A 23,470-nucleotide genomic window follows, 5' to 3' on the forward strand; every position below is an offset into this window, starting at 1 on the left:
ATATTTAGGCTGGTAAACTGGTGAAATGTTTACTGCTACCTTGAATGAAATGCAATACTGTTATCATAAACCAAGCGGATGTTCATCGAGGATGTGCAGCAAAGCCCATATCTCTGTGTGTGTATGCAAACAAACATCAACCAAAATAAATAAATATAATAAACAAATAAATAAAAAGCATATGACAAAGCATTTCTTCATTTGACAAAAATCATTTCAGTAGACTTTTTGCTTTAAATGAATGGTTGTTTTCATGGTGTAAAGAACAGAAACTGCTATTTGTTAATAATTGGAATCTTTTCTGGGAGCGTCCTAAGACAATTATCAGATAACTATTATGATGAGTTTTGTTCCACCCGCTTAAATGATAAAAGTACTTGCGCTGTAAAAGCTATTGAGACTGTGTCTGTTCCCCGAATAGTGAGGTCAAAATATAATGTAGGATCTAGAAAAAATCTTATCGTAATAAAACCAGAAAAATGTAAAGTAAATGAACAAAAACAATTTTTAAAGTTTGGGCTCATAAATATTAGATCACTCACACCAAAAGCAGTTATTGTAAATGAAATTATCACAGATAATAGTTTTGATGTACTCTGCTTGACTGAAACCTGGCTAAAACCAAATGATTATTTTGGTCTAAATGAGTCTACTCCACCAAACTACTGTTATAAGCATGAGCCCCGTCAGACTGGTCGTGGCGGAGGTGTTGCAACAATATATAGTGATATTCTCAATGTTACCCAGAAAACAGGATACAGGTTTAACTCTTTTGAAATACTTCTGCTAAATGTTACACTGTCAGACATGCAAAATAAATCTAATGTATCTCTTGCTCTGGCTACTGTGTATAGACCACCAGGGCCGTATACAGAATTCCTAAAAGAATTTGCAGATTTCCTCTCAGACCTTCTAGTTACAGTTGACAAGGCGCTAATCATGGGAGATTTTAATATTCACGTTGATAATGCAAATGATACATTAGGACTTGCGTTTACTGACCTAATAAACTCCTTTGGAGTCAAGCAAAATGTCACCGGGCCCACTCATCATTTTAATCATACACTAGATTTAATTATATCACATGGAATCAATCTTACTGCTATAGATATTGTACCTCAAAGTGATGATATTACAGACCATTTCCTTGTATCGTGCATGCTGCGTATAACTGATATTAACTATTTGTCTCAGGGATACCGTCTGGGCAGTACTATTGTTCCAGACACCAAAGAAAGATTCGCAAATAACCTGCCTGATCTATCTCAACTGCTATTTTTACCCAAAAATACACATGAATTAGACGAAATTACTGACAACTTGGGCACTATTTTCTCTAATACATTAGAAGCTGTTGCCCCCATCAAATTGAAAAAAGGTTAGAGAAAAACATACTGTACCATTGTATAACAGAAATACTCACTCTCTCAAGAAAGTAACTCGTAGTCTTGAACGCAAATGGAGAAAAACTAACTTAGAAGTTTTTAGAATTGCATAGAAAAACAGTATGTCCAGCTATAGACAGGCTCTAAAAACTGCTAGGGCAGAGCATATACACAAACTCATTGAAAATAACCAAAACAATCCACGGTTTTTATTTAGCACAGTGGTTAAGTTAACAAATTACCAGACACCACCTGATTCAAATATTCTACCAACGTTAAATAGTAATGACTTTATGAATTTCTTCACTGATAAAATAGATAACATTAGAAATACAATAGCGAATGTAGATTCTACAGCATCTGTAGTTTCATCCATCGCACCCAAAGATAAACTGCAGTGTTTTACAACCATAGGACAGGAAGAGCTAAGTAAACTTATCACTGTATCTAAACCAACAACATGTTTATTAGATCCTGTACCCACTAAATTACTGAAAGAGCTGTTACCTGTAGCCGAAGAACCGCTTCTCAATATCATTAACTCGTCGTTATCTTTAGGTTCATGTCCCAAAACCATTCAAGCTGGCGGTTATCAAGCCTCTTATTAAGAAACCAAAACTAGATCCTAGTGTACTGGCAAATTATAGGCCTATTTCAAATCTTCCATTTATGTCTACAATTTTAGAAAAAGTTGTGTCTGCTCAATTGAGCACCTTCCTGCATAAAAATGATCTGTATGAAGAATTCAGTCAGGTTTCAGGTCCCACCATAGCACAGAAACTGCACTTGCGAAAATTACAAATGACCTGATCCTTGCGTCAGATCAAGGCTGCATCTCATTTCTAGTCTTACTTGATCTTAGTGCTGCGTTCGACACCATAGATCATGACATACTCATAGATTGATTACAAAACTATAAGGTATTCAAGGGCAGGCTCTAAGATGGTTTAGATCCTACCTGTCCGATCGCTACCATTTTGTTTACTTAAATGGGGTGTCATCTCATTTATCATCAGTAAAATATGGAGTGCCACAAGGATCCGTCCTAGGTCCCCTTCTATTTTCAATATACATGTTGCCCCTTGGTAATATTATAAGAAAATACGGAATTAGCTTCCACTGTTATGCTGATGATACTCAGCTATATATCTCAACGAGACCAGATGAAACTTCCCAATTATCTAAGCCAACAGAGTGTGATAAAAATGTAAAAGATTGGATGACAAATAATTTTCTCCTATTAAATTTGGATAAGACAGAGATATTAATTATTGGACCAAAAAACACTACACAGAATCTTGTAGATTACAATCTGCAACTAGACGGCTGTACTGTTACTTCCTCTACAGTCAGAAATCTGGGTGTTATATTAGACAGCAATTTGTCTTTTGAAAATCATATTTCCAATGTTACAAAAACTGCATTCTTAGAAACATTGCCAAGCTACGAAACATGTTATCTGTTTCTGATGCAGAAAAGCTAGTTCATGCATTTATGACCTCTAGACTGGACTATTGTAATGTACTTCTAGGTGGTTGTCCTGCTTCGTCAATAAACAAGCTACAGGTAGTCCAAAATGCAGCAGCTAGAGTCCTTACGAGGTCAAGAAAATATGATCATATTACCCCAATTTCACAGTCTCTGCACTGGCTACCTATTAAGTTCCGTATCAGTTTTCAAATTATCATCACTTACCTATAAGGCCCTAAATGGTTTAGCTCCTGCGTACCTAACTAGCCTTCTACCACGCTACAACCCATCATGCAACCTAAGGTCACAAAACGCTGGACTTTTGGTAGTTCCTAGGATAGCAAAGTCCACTAAAGGAGGGAGAGCTTTCTCACATTTGGCTCCCAAACTCTAGAATAGCCTTCCTGATAATGTTCGGGGTTCTGACACACTCTCTCTGTTTAAATCTAGATTAAAAACACATCTCTTTAGCCAAGCATACGAATAATGTATCTTTTAAATTGTGAGTGTAGCTGCATCTGATCAAATGTGCATTTTTATTCATTAGCTTGGGTTAAACTAATTTTACTTTGTTGGATCAGCAGCTATGCTAATGATGTCTCTATTTTGTTTTACTATGTTTTGCCACGGGATTTACATAATAACTATTAATTAATAATATTGATAGTTCATCGTCTGGCTGACTACATCTTGTATTATTATTATTTTTTTATTTTTATTTTTTCTAAAATCCTGTCAAACTTGCACAAACTACTAGCTACTATTAAATATTGTAGAAACATAATTTTCTGTAAAGTTGCTTTGTAACGATTTGTATCATAAAAAGCGCTATACAAATAGACTTGAATTGAATTCTTCTTGAGATTAATTCATGATGAAAGCACATGCATGCAGTGTTTGAGACATACAAACATGTTACTGAATATCTTGCTCAAAAGGTTTATAACTTTAAGGGGATACTCCACCCTAAAATGAACATTTTGTCATTCCAAACCCATAAAAGCTTTGTTCGTCTTCAGAACTGCCGAGTAGAATACACTGTCAAGGTCCAGAAAAGTATGAAAAGCATCATCAGAATAGTCCATCTGCCATCAGTCGTTCAACTGTAACATTGAACGACGAGAAAACTTTTTTTGTACAAGAAGATAACAAAAATAACGACTTTATTCAACAATTCCTCTCCTCTGTCTCTCCCCACATAACCATAGCCCCATTTTGGAGAATATGAGCTGGACACAGGTGGCGTATGCTCTGGCAGATGGACTATTCTGATGATGCTTTTCATACTTTTCTGGACCTTGACAGTGTATTTTACTTGGCAGTCTTTGGGTCAGTCAAAAGTCTCCCGGTTTTCATCCAAAATATCTTGACACTTTCGCACGTGAGTATAAAATATTCTAGCTGAGCCCCTGGTGTAAGTTTTTTTAGGCGACCGTTATTTTAGAATGTATCGCCTTATTATTTCCATGGCGACGTATCATGCTTGTCATGTGACACAACGCAGACGCAATATATATATATGACACATGGATCACTTTTATTTTGTTTTTCCTGTTTTATGAAAAATATTCACAAACATACTCACTAATAATTAAATATCGGATATTCTGATTCTGAAATATGTGCAAGTAAATCTATTTGGTAGTTTGATCCCTTTTATATTGACAGTGTTATTTGATCTACTCCGGGTGATGAGTGCTGACCTTATAGTTACCTACACAATCTGTATATGATATCAATAAAAATTTAATTTAGTCAGATTATATTTGTAAGGATCATTCATTATTGCCGTTTCCATAGACATCAGCGTGTATTTTACAGACTGTAAATATATGGTTTTGCTAGTACTTATGTGTAGTATTTAAATTTCTGTAACATAAAATAAGCATTCTATGGTTGAAAGCACTGAGTATTTTTTGATAATAAGACAAACACTCAGCATGTCCGATCTCGTCTCTGTGACGGCCAAAGCGGATTTAAATTCAGCAGTTGATGACATGACTCACTGAAAGTTTTAATCACACCGGTGTGAATGTACACTTCAGGGACCAGCCAAGACTCATCACACGTGATCATACAAGGGTTAAAGGGGGGGGGGGGGGTGAAATGCTATTTCATGCATACTGAGTTTTTTACACTGTTAAAGAGTTGGATTCCCATGCTTAACATTGACAAAGTTTCAAAAATGAAGTTGTACGTTTGAAGGAGTATTTTTGTTCATAGGAAAACAAAATCAAGTATAGAGATTTTAGTACAGTTGTTTTTGTTTTGTTTTTGCATATTGGAATAAATATTCTGTATTACTCTATGTTATGTTTGTTTATATATATATATATATATATATATATATATATATATATATATATATATATATATATATATATATGTATATATATATATATATATATATATATATATATATATATATATATATATATATATATATATATATATATATATATAAATTTTTTTTTTTTTTTTTTTTTTTTTGTTAGGAAAATAACTGAGCCTTTAAATCTCATTTGTAATATACATGCTTATAAATCAACAACAAGGCATTTTTAGCTGTATTTATAAACTGCTTACTAATGACTATTGATGTTGGAATAATGCTTTATAAAGGATGAACTGACTATTTACTAATGCTTCCCTAATGATTCATAGCATACAGTTATTACAAATTGTTACCCATTCTTTCTTTCCTTTTTTCCTTTCTTTTCCCTCTTCTTCTTCTTCTTCTTTTTAAGGCCTTTCTGCTCACAGCAGATGTGAATTATAGAAATGGTAAAGGTGATGTGACACCAACCAGATCCCTGAAGCACACACACTCCAGAAACAAAGAGTTTGGTTACCTAGGGGAACAGAGGGACTAACCTGCGGCATTCCATGCTTCACTGACATTCTGTGACATTTAGGATGTAGTTAAAGAGCCACTGTAAGCTCCGTCTTGCTCCTTAACCATATGAACAAAGAGGTAAAAATAAAATTAAATAAAATTAAATAAAATAAAATAAAAATTTTATATAAGCGTTCCAGAAATAGTTGCATTTATGCATTTGGCAGACAATTTTATTAAATTGAAAATGGCATGACACGTAGCCAAGTATGGTGTCCCATACTTGGAATTTGTGCTTTCCATTGAACCAATCAAAATGCATACACACAGCAATGAGTAGTGAACACACACACACACACACATACACACACTAACACACATACACATATGTGAGCACACATCCCGAGCAGTGTGCAGCCACTGCCACTTTTTTTCTGCTGCGCCCGGGGAGCAGTTGGAGGTTCGGTGCCTTGCTCAAATGTCTCACCTCAGTCGTGGTATTGAAGGTGGAAAAGAGCTCCGTACATTCACTCCCCCCACCTGCAATCCCTGCTGGTACAGAGATTCAAATTTTATCCAAGGCAACTTACATTGCTTTCAAAAGCTATGCTGTACTGTTTCAGCTACTCTACTTTGAGTACGGAAAACAAGAATTAAATAAAATATTTGCTAGCTAAATTACTTGGTCACATACACGTCCTACTTAATAATGAAAGTGACTGGATTAACTAAACTGTAATAAAATTTGTATTGGACAATGATACAGTATTTCTCATTAAGTCTGGTAGAATTTGCTTTCATGAAAAAAAATAAAAAAAATAAATAGAGTTACTATAACTGCCACTTTGACATGACTTGTCTAAAAGATTATGCTAAACACCACATTTACTTTAATAAGAGCACTTGATATTAAGAACTTGTCGTCTTGGAGTGACAAACTGTATACAGTTATGTTATGGCTCTTCTGGACTAGCATGACTAATAGCTTACGATCCATGGCATTTAACCCCCCATATAAGCTTTGGCTCTTAATAACCTTGTGATCTGACTTGATCATTGGCTGGTGCCCTGCTTTATGAATGTTTGTGAATGTTTGCAAGATAGAGAAAGATGAATAAGACCAGGAATTTAGGGATGTGCTTTTTAGGGCTGTTTAGGTTCCTTGCATACTGACAGTCAGATCCAGTTATTCATTTGCATATATCTTATTTTTAGCAGTATATGAACACAATCTTGGACTGCCTTGAGGATGAGTAAATGATGATTGAATTTGTGGATAAAAATCCTTTTAAAAGATCAATTAAATTATTCTGAAAATATAAACAATTGTAGTTTTTTTTCTTCTTGCTAATCTAAAGTCAGATTAACAGATTAGTTTGATTAAGTAATTAAAATTGGCCTATGCACTGTGGCATTAATAATTATAGTTGCATAGACCTTAGTCAGAGTATATGCCGAACTGAATTGTATGGTGATCTTCGATTTGTCTCAAGCAGAGCTCTTTCATACATGTCTGGTTCATGAGCAATATGTTTTTTTTTTTTTTTTTTTTTTTTTTTACATACTGGAAACAAGTGGAATTGCTGGAACATTTTGGAGACAACGCTGTTAACAACTCAGTCAGTCAGTCAGCTGGTGCCTCTAAATCTAATTTGAGAGGAGACCTAGAACCTGTGATGCTTACTTCTGCAAACACTTCCTTTCAACATACCTCTCCAGCTTAAATGTGAGCACACGTGTTACCTTTGCAACATGTACAAAACGGTGAGAACCAATGGGGGAGCTGACATATGAGTGGAAATGTACAGACAAGGTGGACCAATTGCATATTCCTTTAATAACTGAATTAAAAAGTTTAACAAATAAAACTAAAATAATTTTACAGATTTGTATAACCCCTTTATAAAGGCTTATTGCAGGTTTTTGGGGCTACAAATATTATAGCCCCTTATTATAATATAATAATATAAATATTTTTTAGTTTACCTTGTTTTGGGGAGCCACTTTATGTCATAGGCTATTCTTTAGGTTGATTACACATCCATGCTGGTTGATAGATCAAGCTGTTGAAAAGCTGTAAAATTGGATATAATGCATATTTAGTCATAACTGGGTTATTCTGCCAACTCAACCACAGCTCTCCAGCTAAAATGTGTATTTTGATAATTTTCTTACAAAATATTGATTGTTTGTTACTTATCAATATTTTTTTGCATTGTATGCCAATGGTGTGCAAAGGCAGTTTATGCATTAACTAACATTATCTATGTTAGTTAAATTAATAAAACGTACTTATTAATACAATTAATAAGACCCTATATGATTTTGTCAGGAAGATTTGGAAAATGTAAATGTGAAGAATGTAAAATGTTGAAGCAAGAAATGCATCTTATACACACACACACACACACATGTATTTGCTAGCTTTATTTTTTCAACAGTGAGTGCCAAATATACACTGAAATTTTAACATTAATTTGCTCTCAATAATGTATTGCCCCCACATAATGGCCATCTTGCCCTGTCTTTCTCTATGTAGTAATGTTTGATTAAATGGAAATAAAGGCAAATATAATACTGTAATAGTTGATAAACATTACAGCTATAATTGTAATCACAATTATTTTGCAATTAATTGTTCAGTCTTAATTCATATGTCATATTTGCTATGATGGTGGGTTTTAGAAATTGGCATGTTTAAAGGCTGATGATACACGTCTCCATCTGTCCTCCCATTCATCACTATTACACGCACAGTGCAGGCATGAGTGTGGTCAAAGACAGAGCCACCAAAGGTCTTTGTGCTGATGGGCAAATCAATAGCCGTCACTAGCTCTACTCTTCCTAGCCCTAGTACCCTCCCCCTGAGAGTGAGTAATTGGATTCTGGCAATGGCAATGTAACATCTGGATCAAAGTAATGTGTTAATATTGGCTTTTAATATTGGATGACGCTACTTTTTTATTTCATTATGTGTTGTCCCTTGCACATTGTAGCATGGGTTCCCTTGGCTATAGAATGTATGCCTATAGTAAAATGCATAAAATTTGTTAAATACACCACCATTATCAGCAATATACATTAAACTGCAAGATTAATTATTTATTTTTTATAGCATTAATGAAACATACATATTATGTTACACACAGTTATATATTATGTATAATTTATAATGGATAAATGTGTAAGTTGATAAATTATTCATATTAAGGTCATACTAAATACTTAATGCAAGTAAACAGCACATGCTCTCTGTTGTGCTTGAACAAGAACAAGCTACAGTGAAAACTGCAGGGATGCATTTGTCATGCTGCAGGTGTTAAACTCCATTTTTGTCTGTTTTGACAAGGCAAGAGTATGAATTTGACAACAGCACACATATATGATGACCCCGCTCAGTGATCAGGGTCTGTGGTGAGGGGATTAAATGATGCAATGTCTATAGGTCTCACCTGGACTTGTCATAGCAAAGTAGGGCATTTGTTCCCCAAAGAGGCTTGTTTTGACAAAGGTCAAGGAAGTGCCAATGGTCATCCTATGACAGACCGGAAGATTGGCTGAGACAGGGTCAACATCTGAGCATGAATGTCAATGTGTGTTTGTGCATATGGGTTTCCAACTTTCCTTTTGTCCTCAAAACATTAAAGACTTTGATCTGACATTTTTTTTTTTTTTTGTCTAGATCTAAAAAAATAATAATAATAATGTGTGGGGGGTTTTAAAGTAAAAAAAGAAAGAAAAAAAAAAGAAAAAAATAAAATAAAAGAAAAGAAAAGTGCAACAGTAAATTAAGGCTGCAACAAACAAATTAAAAACAAGCAAACATACAAATTAACAAAAACCTCACCACTCATACTGGAACAATGCTTTACATTTCTAATCTCCTGTGTTTCTTTTTAAATTAACACTTTCAGAGCTGATAATGTAACATTTATGAAAATGGTTTAAGAATGGTTTTTAAAACACATTGCTAGTTTCATCACATAATTTCAGCAGTCACAGTTTAATTAGTAGGTAGATGACGTGTGGCCCGAGTTTTGTATTTAAAGTATTGTATTTAATGAGTATGAAAATATTTAATCACTTTTTATGTAATTTAGCACCACTTGACTTTCAAACTGTAAATGATCTGAGAAACTATATTGGAGAAAGTGTTTATCAGAGTTCTTACATCTTTTAAAAGGATTGTCCAGGCACTTTCCAAATGAAAGCCATATGCAACCGTCAACACTCTCACATGAAGGAATCTGAGAGTGCATAAAGGTATGCTTGGCAATTTACACAGCATGGTTTGATACTGATGTTATCATTTAAAGGACATTTATGGCTTTTTTTGTTATCTGCTAGCAAAACCATGCAAGGCAACTGCAAACTGTAATGGTAGACTAAATATGAACACTGTAGAAGCAAACTGCATTTAATTCTACACTTTCTTGGTCTCATTTTCTTCTCTCTTTCTCTCTCTCTCTCTCTCTCTCTCCTCTCTCTTCATTCACATTTAATTTTTCTTTCCCCTGTAATGGGCTGTAATGAGGTAGTCTTTACAGTATGTCCATTAGGCAGCTGAATAGCCGGATATTGGCAGGTATAGAGAAAGCATTTCAGAAGTGAAATACTGACCAGTAAAAATGATGGCATCCTTGACAGTAAGTGGCTGTAGTACGGTGCTGCCTAACGACATGTAGCGTAGTACAGTACTTTACTATAATTTAGCACTTTAATTTACAAAGGCATGTCAAAATAAAGGAAACACCTTGCATTATGTGTATATGAAGAAGCGAAGGCCACCTTTTGCCAAGACAACTTGAGTTATTCTTGGAATATTATCAAAAACTTCTGAATTGAGACAGTACATTGGACATTATAGTAAAATGAGTCGTAAAGCTGTTTGATTCTGGTGACTGGTGTGATTTGAGTTCACCTTGATATTGATGCGACCATTTGGAATTGTTTAGCAGTATATTTAAGGCCATGACTGCAAAAGGGAACACCAAAAGACATAGTGTTTGCTGGTGGTTGTGGTCTCTTAAAATGGAATTATATACCATGGCTGTCATATGACCAAGGAGAGTGATGATTGGACATAATGACTGCAGTTAGGTGGCAGTGGCTACCATTGTAGTTTCACTTGTTATCTATGAGTATGTGCTTTCTGCTTTTAAACAGAGATTCTGTAGAGATTATCCTAATAGAAAAAAAGGTAGGCTATTCCACAATTTGGGGCAGACTATGGCAAAAGTTGGTCTCCCTTACTTTTTTAACTTTTGCCTGGAAACCTTTAACAGCTTTTGATTTGCTGACTGTAAAAACTTTGCAGATATGTTAACAGTCACAAATTCAGATAAATAAGATGGTGCCAGACCGTTTAAGACCTTAAAAACAAAAAGTAAAATCTTTAAAATAAACTCTAATCTAAAATGAACAGGGAGCCAATGCAGAGAAAGTAAGACGGGGGTGATATACTCAAATTTACAAGTGACAGTAAGTAGTCTAGCAGCTGCGTTTTTGAATAATTGCAAGCGTTTCATATAGAAATGACCAATATTTATATAGATTGAATAGCAGTAGTCCAAACAAGAAGATATAAATGCATGGATTATGTTCTCATACTCAGCAAGGGTAAAAAACAAAAACAAAAAAACGTTTAACTTTGGCCAGTAGTCTCAGCTGAAAAAAACACACACACACACACACAAAAAAACACAATTTAACAAATGCATTTACCTGCTTATCAAATAGTAGGGCAGAGTCAAAGACAATGCCCATGTTTTTAACATATGGTTTTACATAAGCAGCTAAGCTGTCTAACACTTGATTTAAGCTGCCAGAAAAAAAAGCTAATGATCCAAATAGAGTTGCTTCAGTCTTACTCTTGTTTAAAGGGTACATAATATTTCACCTAATCTCATGTTAATCTTGAGTACCTATAGAGTAGTACTGCATCCTTCATATATCCAAAAAGTCTTTAGTTTCTAAAAGAAAAATACAGCATTCTGTTTCTTTCCGGAAAAAGCCGAGCTCCTGGATGCGTGCTGTGGGTGGAGCTATAATACTGACGTTTTGTGTTATTGCCATTAACATATATTCACTTATGTGCTGATTTCCAACAAAAGACAGAAATCCGATGCAGTTGTACATACATGAATGGGGTCCTATATCACTGGGACCGCTTCATGTTTTAATAGCAAACGATGTGCAAATCAAACGTCGACTCGGGCCTTGTTAATAAAACATTCGTCACTCAAATGACCAGAACACACAAAGGCACTTGATACACTCTGTTGCTGCCCCGAAAAAACAAACTGCATCCACTGTTCATATAATGCTGTGTTCTTTGGGAAGCTGAACATGGTAACTTTCCCTCATATCCAAAAACAAACTTATTTGGAGGCATTGTCGAATACATCATATGCAGTGCTGCCAACGATTTTGAGGTGCTTTGATGTGTGCGGTCTCCCTCTCCTCTGGTCAACGTGTGCGCGGGCGCGCTTTTCCGAGAGAAATGCTCATGTAAGCAGTTCTGCTCTTGTCTACGTCATTAAAAAAAAAAAAAAAAAAAATCAAATAAAAAAAATCAGCCGAAACTTGTACCAATCCAGAAGTAAGATTTTCGGCACAGAAATTTCCAGTCATTCTTCTTCTTCTACTTTTTTTTTTTTACCTTGGCCACAAACAGGCAGTTAGAGCAGACAAACCAGCATTGTCATTTTGCTTGATGGGCACACATATTTTTGTGTCGTATGCATAAAATTTACTCTGTGTCTCTAAAGATTTAGCCCAAAGGGAGCATATATAAAGAAAACAAAATGGGAGCAGGAATAGATCCATGGGGAACCCCATAGGCAAGTAATAGCTTCATAGCATCATCAAGCTTCACTTTTGTTATTAAAAAAAAAGACCCTCCTCTCTCTCTCTCTCTCTCTCTCTCTCTCTCTATATATATATATATATATATATAACTACTGTGAATTCATCATAGTCAAGTCTTAATGACAATGCACCGCCTTCAAGGCCGGATTAAGACCAAATTAGGTTTGCACGGGTAGTTTTAAAAGTGCTGTATGTAGTATTGACACCAAGTGGTTGAACTACATATTGCAGTTCATATTCAAAATATTGGAGAGGTTTTTTCACTCGGCCCCCTCCTCCTCAGCCTCGAGGCACATGCAGGTTGCCAGATTGATGACACAAAATCAAAAAAGGATGAAATTAAATACTAAATACGTTGTGTTTTCTGCCAATTGGAAACCTGAGGTGCAGAAAAACTATTGGGTAAACTGGCAGTGGACGGGTTTCGCAAACCAAAACAATGACAGACATTCCGGCCCGGAACACAAATTTTTAAAGGATAATATCTTGGTGTAGAATAGTTTTTCAGATAAATTATGTTAACTTGGCATGTTTCTTAAACCTCTGCATCCAATCACGAATTCCAGCAGTACGGCATATGCAAATGTGACACTGAAGCCAATGAGTGAAATGTCCGCTCAGCTACTCATCATAGTCAAGTCTCAATGACAACGCCCCGCCTTCAAGGCCGGATTAAGAACAAATTAAACTGGCACGGGAAGTTTTAAAAGTGCTGTATGTAGTATTGACACCAAGTGGTTTAACTACGTATTGTAGTTCATATTTAAAATATTGGAGAGTTTTTTTTTCACTCGGCCCCTCCTCCTCAGCCCAGAGGCACACGCAGGTTGCCAGATTGATGACACAAAATGACAATGGATGAAATTAAATACTTGATGATGAATGAAATGAAATATGCTGTGTCTTCCGCCAATTGGAAACCCGAGGTGCAGAAACACTATTGGCAGTGGGCAGGTTTCACAAACCAAAACAATGACAGACATTCCGTCCCAGAACACAAATTTTCAAAGGAGAATATCTTGCTGTAGAATTGATTTTCATATAAAGTATGTTAACTTAGCATGTTTCTCAACCATCTGCAAACATATTATGGTATTTTTATGCTTTAGTAGAGTCAAAAAGGTACATACAGTGTGAGAATCAACAATGTAATTCTAAGGAAAGAGTCAACAATGTAATTCTAAATGTAATTACAGAAATTAAATCCAATTAAATCCAAAGTGCACCCAAACAGCAGACCTGTTGGTTATTGGAGGATCTTCTATTTCTGGTCTGTTAAATGCATTAGACATTTTGCAACGATCCTTCAGCGCGTGCTGAGTGAGCGAGCGCCTTAGGGGCCGTTCACTTATCGTGCCCAAAAACGCGTGGAAAACACTAGTCGCGCCGGTTTCTCCTCCTTTCCAAAGCGCTCGGGCAGAAGCGCTCATGAGGCGTCTGTCTTTGCTAAGCAACAATGACGTGCTCTCTCCATGAGACGCGGAAATTTCAGCAAAGGATAAATGGATTTGCAGCTCTAAAAATCGCTTGCAGTAGCTCTGCTACTAAATTTATTTCAAAATTGCAATCCATATACAACTGATCAGCTGTTTCTTCATCTTGGCTGAGCTTTCAACGTTGTTACGGGAAAGAATGAAGCTGATTGGTTAGTTCTTGTCACATGACCCGCGGTGCGCTTGCTGCATTCTGAAAAGTTGAGATGTTTTTACATTTTGCTGTATATAAAACGTACTAAACCGAACCGAACCGTGACAGTGTATTGTATCGAACCGAACCGTGAATTTTGTGAACCGTTACACCCCTAGTATATATATATATATATATATATATATATATATATATATATACAATGTAAAAATATGTATGTACACAATAAGTGTACTGTGCCAAATGATGAATTGAAATGTAAGTATATAGTAGTTAAGGCCACTGAATATAAAGTGGGACCGGAAAAATAATGACTAGGAAAATTTGTTCAGAAAGTATAAGTATAAAATTAAAATAATAAAAAAAAAAAAAAAAAAAAAATTAAAAAAAAAAATATATATAAAATAAAATAAAATAAAATAAAATAAAAAAGGGAGTTTTTCCCCCATTTTTTGTTTTTTAATTAAAATGATTATGAGCAATACGGCATTAAGAGTGGTAAGAAGATTAAAAAAGCTGGGCGTGAACAATACTTTTTTCAATGCTCAATCCTGTGTCCAATTTACTCTTTGTCTGTGTCTCATAGATTCTAATTTATTATAGTTCTCCATCATATTAACGATTCTTCCCTCCAGGGTGCGATTTTCAGCTTTGGCAAAATTTCAACAGATATCTTGCCTTTCCTCACCAGACTGCCAAGCAAGAGCAATAAAAGCTTTCTGAGAGGAATAGCTCTGAACACTGATGTGGAGGCTAAATGGCTTCCTGAGCTGTTCTGAGAGTAAGACAGAAAAATATTAAAGAACAAGGTGCAAGCAAATAGATAAGAGAGATTAACTGAAAGTGAGAGAGAAAGAGACAGTGGCATCTTATTTATGTTTATTTTCCTGTGAACTGCTGTTTTAGTTCACATGGAGCAGGACATGAAACACATCTTCTGAACTTCTGAACTACTATGCATGGTAAACCAAATTTTCCTTTCCTTTCCTTTCCTTTCCTTTCATGTCTGCGAACACTACACAAAAGCACTTCTCTGCTCCTAACCGCCCCCCAAAAATAAATAAAACACAATCTGAAACACAATATTAGTTGTATCTATAACACTGTCTGACACATGACAAAACCAAAATAATAACTCACTTATTCAAATGTAAATTACTAATATCATGTACTTACCAATAACTTATATCACACTGCACTTTCGTAGGAGGTAGACTATAAGTAAATTACTACTGTAAAATAAAGTGCACCCACAGTTTTTCATTAAGATTTTTCTTTTCTTTTTTTCTCTCTTTTTCTTATAGGGAGTGACTTTGGAATGGTGAAATATTCATATAGTATTAAGGAACTTTATGCCCTTTGATACATTTAAAGTTTAAAATGAGCTTGTTTTTTCTACCCCTCCCTCCTCCACTCTGCTATCCATTACATGTACTTTTAAAATAGTAATTGGACATTCAGATGAACATTACCCATCCCCCCATATTTACATTTGGACACATTTCTCTTTAAAGTGCAAATGCAGCAGGCTGAACTCACAGGGATTAAAGACAGTGGAGGGTTTCGCCCACTTCCTAATCCAAGGAATGAGGCTGCAGCCCTAACTTTGGCCTCCCTCATCAGCCATGCCATAGGCTGTGTCCCCGCCGGCAGACGCCAGCTAACCGCAGAGCATTATGGAAGTGGACTGCATTTTTGTTGCACTTAAATGGGTGTTCCTCTGGCGATCAATCGTGGGGTCAGATAGAAACGATAGCGCAGCATCAGAGGAGATGGAGATTGAGGGTAACGCTATACCAGACCAGGAAACAGGCGGGAAGTCTGACGCTACTGTGCCAAGCAGAAACGCCTAGCTAAGGAGAAGTTGGCTGGGCCGTGTTGAAGGAAACAATAAAATATTAAGGGTCACTGGATACCTTGTCTCCCCTGGCTGTAGGCTGGAAAACATAGGGAGTTAACCCCGACCATGTGCGTCTGGGACGCGTGTGTGTGTGTGTGTAGGGTGAAGGAGAGGTCAGTATAGATGATCTGAGAGGACAGGGTCTGTTGATGCAATTAAACTGTGGTGTGTAGAAATCTGGCTCTATTCAGCTGAATAGTATTCATTGAAGCCTGCTTATTTGATCACAACAACACTTCAAGTCAAATCATCAGACTATATTCATTTTCTAATATTCCTTACCTTTGTTGAGACACAGTATTCCAAAGACACATTTATTTTATCATTGCTTCTGAGGTTGATGTCCTTCTTAAATCTTACTGCAAGCACATGCATTTTAAGACCACCATAAAATATGTGGGATGCTAGAAAAATATAATGGTTAAGAATTTAGTTTGCTAACAGAAAAATTGCAGGTCCAAATCTAGCCATTCATTCGAACAATGTTCTTCCATCACCTGTCTCAGACACGGCACTTATAATTTTATTCAAGGGATGCTGCATGCCTGCAATTAGTGTTCTAAGATGGTTTGGATGAAAAGTATCTGCTGAATGGAAAGCATTAGGGGTGTGACAAGACTCTTATCCCACGAGACAAGACAAGACGAGACGAGACAAGATTTTTAGACTTTTTTTTTTGGAGGAATCCTCAATTATGAAATATATAGGGGAAAATAGTCTTTATTTAACCAAAAAAAAACAAAAAAAAACAAAAAAAAAAAAAAACATTATGCTGAAAATGTAGGTGTATTTTAAAAATTAACTTGTACTTTATGAAATTAAACTTCTATTTTAATGAATTATATTCAGCAATAAACCACATGTAAACTAGCGCTGCAAGATTCTGAAAACATTGATAATCATGTTTATATATATATATATATATATATATATATATATATATATATATATATATATATATATATATATATATATATATTGTGTGGGTGTTTGAATTGCCATCTTTGACGATTAATCTTGCAGCTGTAATGTAAACAATGCAAATTGTTTGGCAAGGATATTTTCACGTTCTCGCGAGACCTCGCGCTACAGTCACATCACTAGCAAGTAGCATGCAGTTCTATCTCAAAATGTATTTATCCTCAATGTATTTAATATTATAACTATCCTTTATCTTCTCATGCCATTATATAATTTTGCCATCCTTTCCTTGCAGTAATGTCCAGTTTTTGAGATGCTATCTATGCCAAACCAGATGGTTGGCTTCCAGCTTCAACATAGAGGTTCTATTTGTTTTATAGCTTGCTGTTACAGATGGCTTGCTTGTGAGACACTTTTGGCCATAGGGGACTACACGAAGGACTGAATGGGCTTGGCACTGAAATTTTCACTTCAGTTTTTGAGTCAATCAAAAAAGAACGGCAACGATTGTAGTAAGAACAAATATCATTGTGGAAGTGGGACCATTTATTTTCTCTAAGGCCAAAGTTCATTGATGTTTGGGGGTCAAATGTTGGAAGAAGACCATACGTGGTCTGACTTAAATAGAAACCATTATGAGTCACAGCCAGCCCTGGTAGAAGACAAACGGTGGTGTTAAATCTAAAGGGTAGGTCAACTTGGATACATAAGACCTAATACACTAAATAATAATAATAAAAATAAATAAAATACGAATGATTTCCATTACAAAACCACTATAATAATACTCCTAAACTCACATGCAGGCATTAGTTACATTTCTCAAACACAGTTGACAAAATGCCACAACTGCCCTCTTTCTAAAGTTCAATGAAAAACGCAGTTATAAATAAAAGCTGAAATTCCACTTTAATTAATGTCTCAATTAGATTGGGAACATTAAAGGTAGTAATGATTTCACTCTTTGGTCTTATCATTAACAGCATGCTCACTCTTGCCTGAGATATTTGCACGCTTCTGTGAATGTATTAGACTAGATTAATGAGGACTGTGTCAAAAGGTAATTCACTCTGCCAATTTATCCACTTAAAACCTGTATTATAGGCTACATTCTTTCTTTTCCATACAGAAGTATAGTTATGAATCCCTGGGCTCATTACATTATCTTTTGAAGTTTTCATTTGAATTTCCTTTTTTGGTGAGGAGTTTAATATAGTACAGTTTCAGGGAACAGATGACTATGTCTATAAAAGGAATGCGAAAAAATCAATAAATACATTTCTGTGAGTTCCTCTGATAACCCAAATAGACAGTATTTGTCAAAAGTGCCATTGAGAAGCAGGTGAACTTTCTTTAGAGAGTGTTTCACACAAGTGTATCACATTGTATGTTGTAATCCCAGATGAAATCAAAATGATACATAGGAGGTTTTATTTTTGCAATATAGTCTGTTATAGTCCTAAAGGCCTTCGGGCCTAATAATCCTTTACAGAGTAATCAATATTTACTGTGGGCCTTATAGTGCTTGCCGGTGACTGCTGATATTGAACCACGAGATGTCTTTGAACTCTTTAGAGACAACTGACGGATCTAACTTGAGAAACAACCAACATTTCCCTGCCTTCACAAAGTAAATTGACTCTGTTTCATCAACCAATCTATGGTTAATATATACACAGTGACTTGACTGAAGATGTTCACAGATGTCAACAAATCACAAATAGACACTTATTAAAAGAGGCTACTAAACCAAAAAAGGTTGAACCAACAAAGGGAACTGCTATACCAATGAATTCATAGTAAATCAGTGTTTTGTGTTTTCTGTTGACTCATATCAACCACTCACCTTCTTGAGAATACTACTGCCAGCAGCACACTGGCCACAATGATTTATGTGGTAAGTGATCTGACCAAAATCGATTTAAACTGTCAGCAGTAACTGGACATCAACCTTGGTATCATATCATGTGCGGGTTTTGTAATTCAAGTGACCGCAGTCTCGTCTTGCTGGTCACCTCTAATCAGACCAGGAGCACATGACCCTGATGCCCTATACAGCTAGTACTTATAAAAATCATGTTTCGCACTGACCAAGTAGTAGTATTGCATGCAGATGAAATGTAAGCTGTGGTTGAAAATAAAACCCCCATATATAAACAGTGAGATAATGTGCAGCAAAGTATGGCAAAGTTTGCTGTGGCGCCTGGAAGCAGTTGGGGGTTCAGTGCCTTGCTTAAGGGTCTAACCATAGTTGTGGTATTGAGGGTGGAAGAGGACACACACACACACACACACACACACAGTTGGTAATGTTAATATCTCTGTACAAGCCAATCAAGTCAAAGAAAAGCTAAAATAAAATAGAACCTAATATCTGCTTCAATTAGGTTTATTTCAAATAAAAACAAAAACAAAACTTTCATTTGGGATTCACACATTCTCTTGACATTCCCATAGATTAATTTGACATTATTTTGCATTGTTGTTTATTCAGTTTATTTAAGACCCCCCCTTAGACATTAGTATATTCAAACGCTGAATACAACATATTCGATAACAGATTTACTGTACTCTTAAATTTTAAGCAAACCTTGCTAAATGCAATAACTACCAAATGAATGCAGTGAATAATCACTGTTTCATTACTTTTTAAGACACGTAATTTGGTTTAGAGCAAATTAATAAGAAGCACATAAATAGTGGAGACAAACATACTAACATCAACTGAATATATAATTGTAATTGTTAATTTGGCAGTATTTGAGATGTTGTGGAAGGAGCTAATATTATACATTGAACAATCATGAGGCTAAACATTTATCTCCAACTGCAGGGTCCTGGTTGGGGCCTGATTATTTTGGTCATGGGTTGCCATTTGATTTCTGTCTGCCTACACATTTGCCTATTCAGGGGTAGAAATGGGTGAAACCTCTCATGCAGAACATATTCAGGGAGGGCATGTTTGTACACCGCTCCATATTTGCAAAGTACATACATAAAACCTCTCTACCTGGGGCATGATAAAGGAGACCCTTTGAAATCCAGACAAGCAAGACCTCTGCGCTTGTAGGACCAGATGTAGAAGTGGGAGTAGAAGGGGGAGTGTGAACGGTTTATGGCGGCAGACATACGTCTATTCTGTGGCAGTGCCACTTCCTGATAAGGAGACCCTGGAACTTGTTTATATGCGGCAATTTGAAAACTAATTGAAAATTCCTGCCTGAAAACTGATGCATATCAAAACAGGATTATTTTAGAAATAATCAACTGCCACCGTCGGTCAAGAGCTAATCTTCACTTTGTTGGAATTCAAATTGCCCAGCCATGTTTACATTGCCACAAGAGTGGGTCCAGGGCTATAATGGGCCTATTTAAAGGGTAAATGCATTCCAAATAAAAATAATAGCTGCAGATAAACCTTCCACAAACCTCCCAAAAACTTCCCATATTGGACAAAAATCTATGTTTTGTGTGTAAAAATTAAATTTTTTAAGGGTACTTTGGACTACTTCAGTAGACAGAGGAGAACGGGAAGTCTTACACAGTGAGTTTAGAGAAGAAGGTGCTGTTAATATTTGATGGTGCATGTGTTTTGAAGCGGGATGCACGTTCTCAGGGCTTTTGGCCCTGCTGTCGGCCTCACTCTGGCTCAAATTGCTGGTGTTTATCACTTATGCCTGTGCTGGCAACAAAAGTCGACACACTATCCCTGTTTGAGAGCTGTCAGTCAGCAACGGTGGGGTGCTAACACTTAGCACAGGATGCAGGGATATTGTTCTAAGTAGCAGAGACACAGACACTAATATACAGTGTCCCTTCCTTAAGGGCTTCCTCTGTGGGGATCAAAATAAATGTAAAGCGAGTCACAGGATCACATAAAAAATGTGCAACTTAACACAAAGAGGATATATATCTTTGTTTTAAATAAGGTTTTGCTGCAGAGAACGGAATAGGCAAGCTAGCATTTATGTTTATTTTGTTGATACGTTTACACGTTTAAATATCTCAATATTTGAATATGATTTGATTATTCAAATATTGATTATAATATGAATTATGATTACTCTGCATGTGTCTGTTGTTGATGTTCCAAACCAGAGTATGTGAATGGTGTGTAATCAGAAGAGGACCTGTATGAATTGAAAACTAGATTATTATTTTTTTTTTTAAAGCATACTGTCAGTGCGTCTTCTTCTCTAGTTAGTGTGATATAGGGAATGGGAGGGCCAGAGTGGAGCTGGGGCAGACTGATTACAGAACACTTTGAATTGGGAGAGTTGGCACCCAAATTCATACAAAAACTCCAATTTGTGGATTTCTTGGAAACATAAAAAGCATAGCGTTTTATTTTAGAACTATTTTCACTGATGAAAACAATAAAAAAATTACAAAAAATAAAAGTACAAACAAATAAATAAAAACAATAAAAAATAAAGAATAAACAGTTATGTGTATAACTGACAGCATGTACAAGAGGGCAAACACAAAACTGTGTATGTACAGGATATAGGATGACGAATCAAACCACAGCAAAAGCCACATAAAACAACAACTGTAGCACATGAGAGAACTTTGCTCATGAAAGAATGTTTGCCAGTGGTCATTTCATTTGTGTATGTTACAGTTTTGTTTTCACTTTGCTGTAAGTTCAAATCATAGATTTACAGACATTGTATTTTGGCTCATTGCAATACTTCAAGTTCAAGGCTTCTTATGGTCATTGGGACCAACTAATTCTACTGTTTTTATTTTGTTTATTTCTCTCTACAAAAGAGACACAGCAACAAGGTTAATCTAAACTTAGTTTTTGCAAAATATTTGATTATTTATGGAGACTCGCATTTGCAGTGTGATTTGTAAGTACAGCATTAACAAAACCCTGCATTCATTTGTTTCAGCTCTGCACTGTCAATTGTGTTAGCATTGTAACAGGATAATAGAAAGACAGACACGTCCACCTTTACAGAAACATCAATTGAAAAAGACTGCCCACAATAGACACCTCACTTCTTTCTTTTGATTTTATCTCTCTTTTTGACAGTGGCTAGGTTTCTGTCGTTTAAAGCATAACACTCTCCTGTGATCCACCATGAAATAAATGTTCCTGCTACAATAGCACTTCACATACTCTCAGAAGTCTCATATGAAAGAAATATCCAGTAGGAAAAGTAAATACAACAATTCTGCACATATCGACAGTGCAAGCAGTAATATACTGTATACAGTGCACTCCTCTATTATTGGCAACCTTGGTAAATATGAGCAAAGGCAGCTGTGAAAATAAATCTGCATTGTTTATCCTTTTGATCTTTCAGTCAAAATAATTCACAAAATTCTAACTAATCATTGAAGTAAAACAATTGAAAGTGGGTTGAAAATCTCACTGTGAAATAAATGCTTTCTCTGGTTCATTTTGGCTACAATTATTGGCCCCTAATTATTGCAGTGTCCTTTTCCCAAGATAACGGAGTTTTCTCCTATAATGCCTGATGAGATAAAAATGTATAAAAAGGATCATTTCTTCATAAAGAATCTCTCCAGATCTTTCAGATTCTTAGATCCATGTTGGTGCTTCTTCTCTTCAGTTCACGCCACTCATCAGGTCAGAGGACTGGGACAGCCATGGCAGAAGCTTCATTTTGTGCTCAGTGGCCCATTTTTGTGTTCATTTTGATGTTTCTTTTGGAATACTCTCCTGATGGAAGATCCAAACATGGTCCATTATAGGATTTCTAACAGAGTTAGTCAGGTTTAGATTTTTGGTTTGTTGGTGTTTGATAAAATCCATGATGTCATGTATCTGAACATGATGTCCAGGACCTCCGGCAGAAAAACAGGCCCACAACATAAAAAATCCAGCAATATATTTAACTGTGGGCTTTGGATACTTTTTACACTGTTTGTACTAAACCCATCTGGTGGGTTTGCTGCCTAAAAGCTCTTATTTTTGTTTCATCTGACCATAGAAGCCAGTGCCATTTGAAGTTCCAGTCATGTCTGGAATTTGTTTTGGATGAGCGAGGATATTTTTTCTTGATACCCTCCTGAGCAACGTGGTGATGTAGGGGCTGTTTGCTGTATTTTTTGCTTTCTGACCACAAGATTCAACTAATCTCTGCAATTCTCCAGCTGTGATCCTTTGAGTCTTTGGCCACTCAAAATCTCCTCCTTTAGTTGATTGGAACCTCTTAATTATTGCCCTGATGGTGTGCATGGGGATTTTCAATGTTTTAACTCTTTATTTCGGTTTTCTGAAGCTCTACAATCTATTCTGTTCTGCACATCAGAACTATATTGTCTGGATTTACTCCTTGTGATGGATTATTATGGCAATTAAGATTTTGTGTTCCCAAATTGGGTATATAATTCAGAGATATTTTACTCATAATAATTTCCAGGGTGTTTCTTGTGGCCAACATGCATTGGAGAAAAACGTTTATT

The 23,470-nt window shown here is 35.8% G+C and overlaps 1 protein-coding gene across 1 annotated transcript in view; it reads right to left on the reverse strand.

Annotated features, from left to right (window-relative positions):
* The window catches only part of LOC127933948 (transcription factor Maf-like), a 108,829-nt gene that overhangs the window by 23,703 nt on the left and 61,656 nt on the right, over nucleotides 1-23,470 (reverse strand). The gene's annotated exons all lie outside the window — the stretch shown is intronic.

This window comes from Carassius gibelio, chromosome A18 (assembly GCF_023724105.1).
Source record: "Carassius gibelio isolate Cgi1373 ecotype wild population from Czech Republic chromosome A18, carGib1.2-hapl.c, whole genome shotgun sequence".
Taxonomy (NCBI): domain Eukaryota; kingdom Metazoa; phylum Chordata; class Actinopteri; order Cypriniformes; family Cyprinidae; genus Carassius; species Carassius gibelio.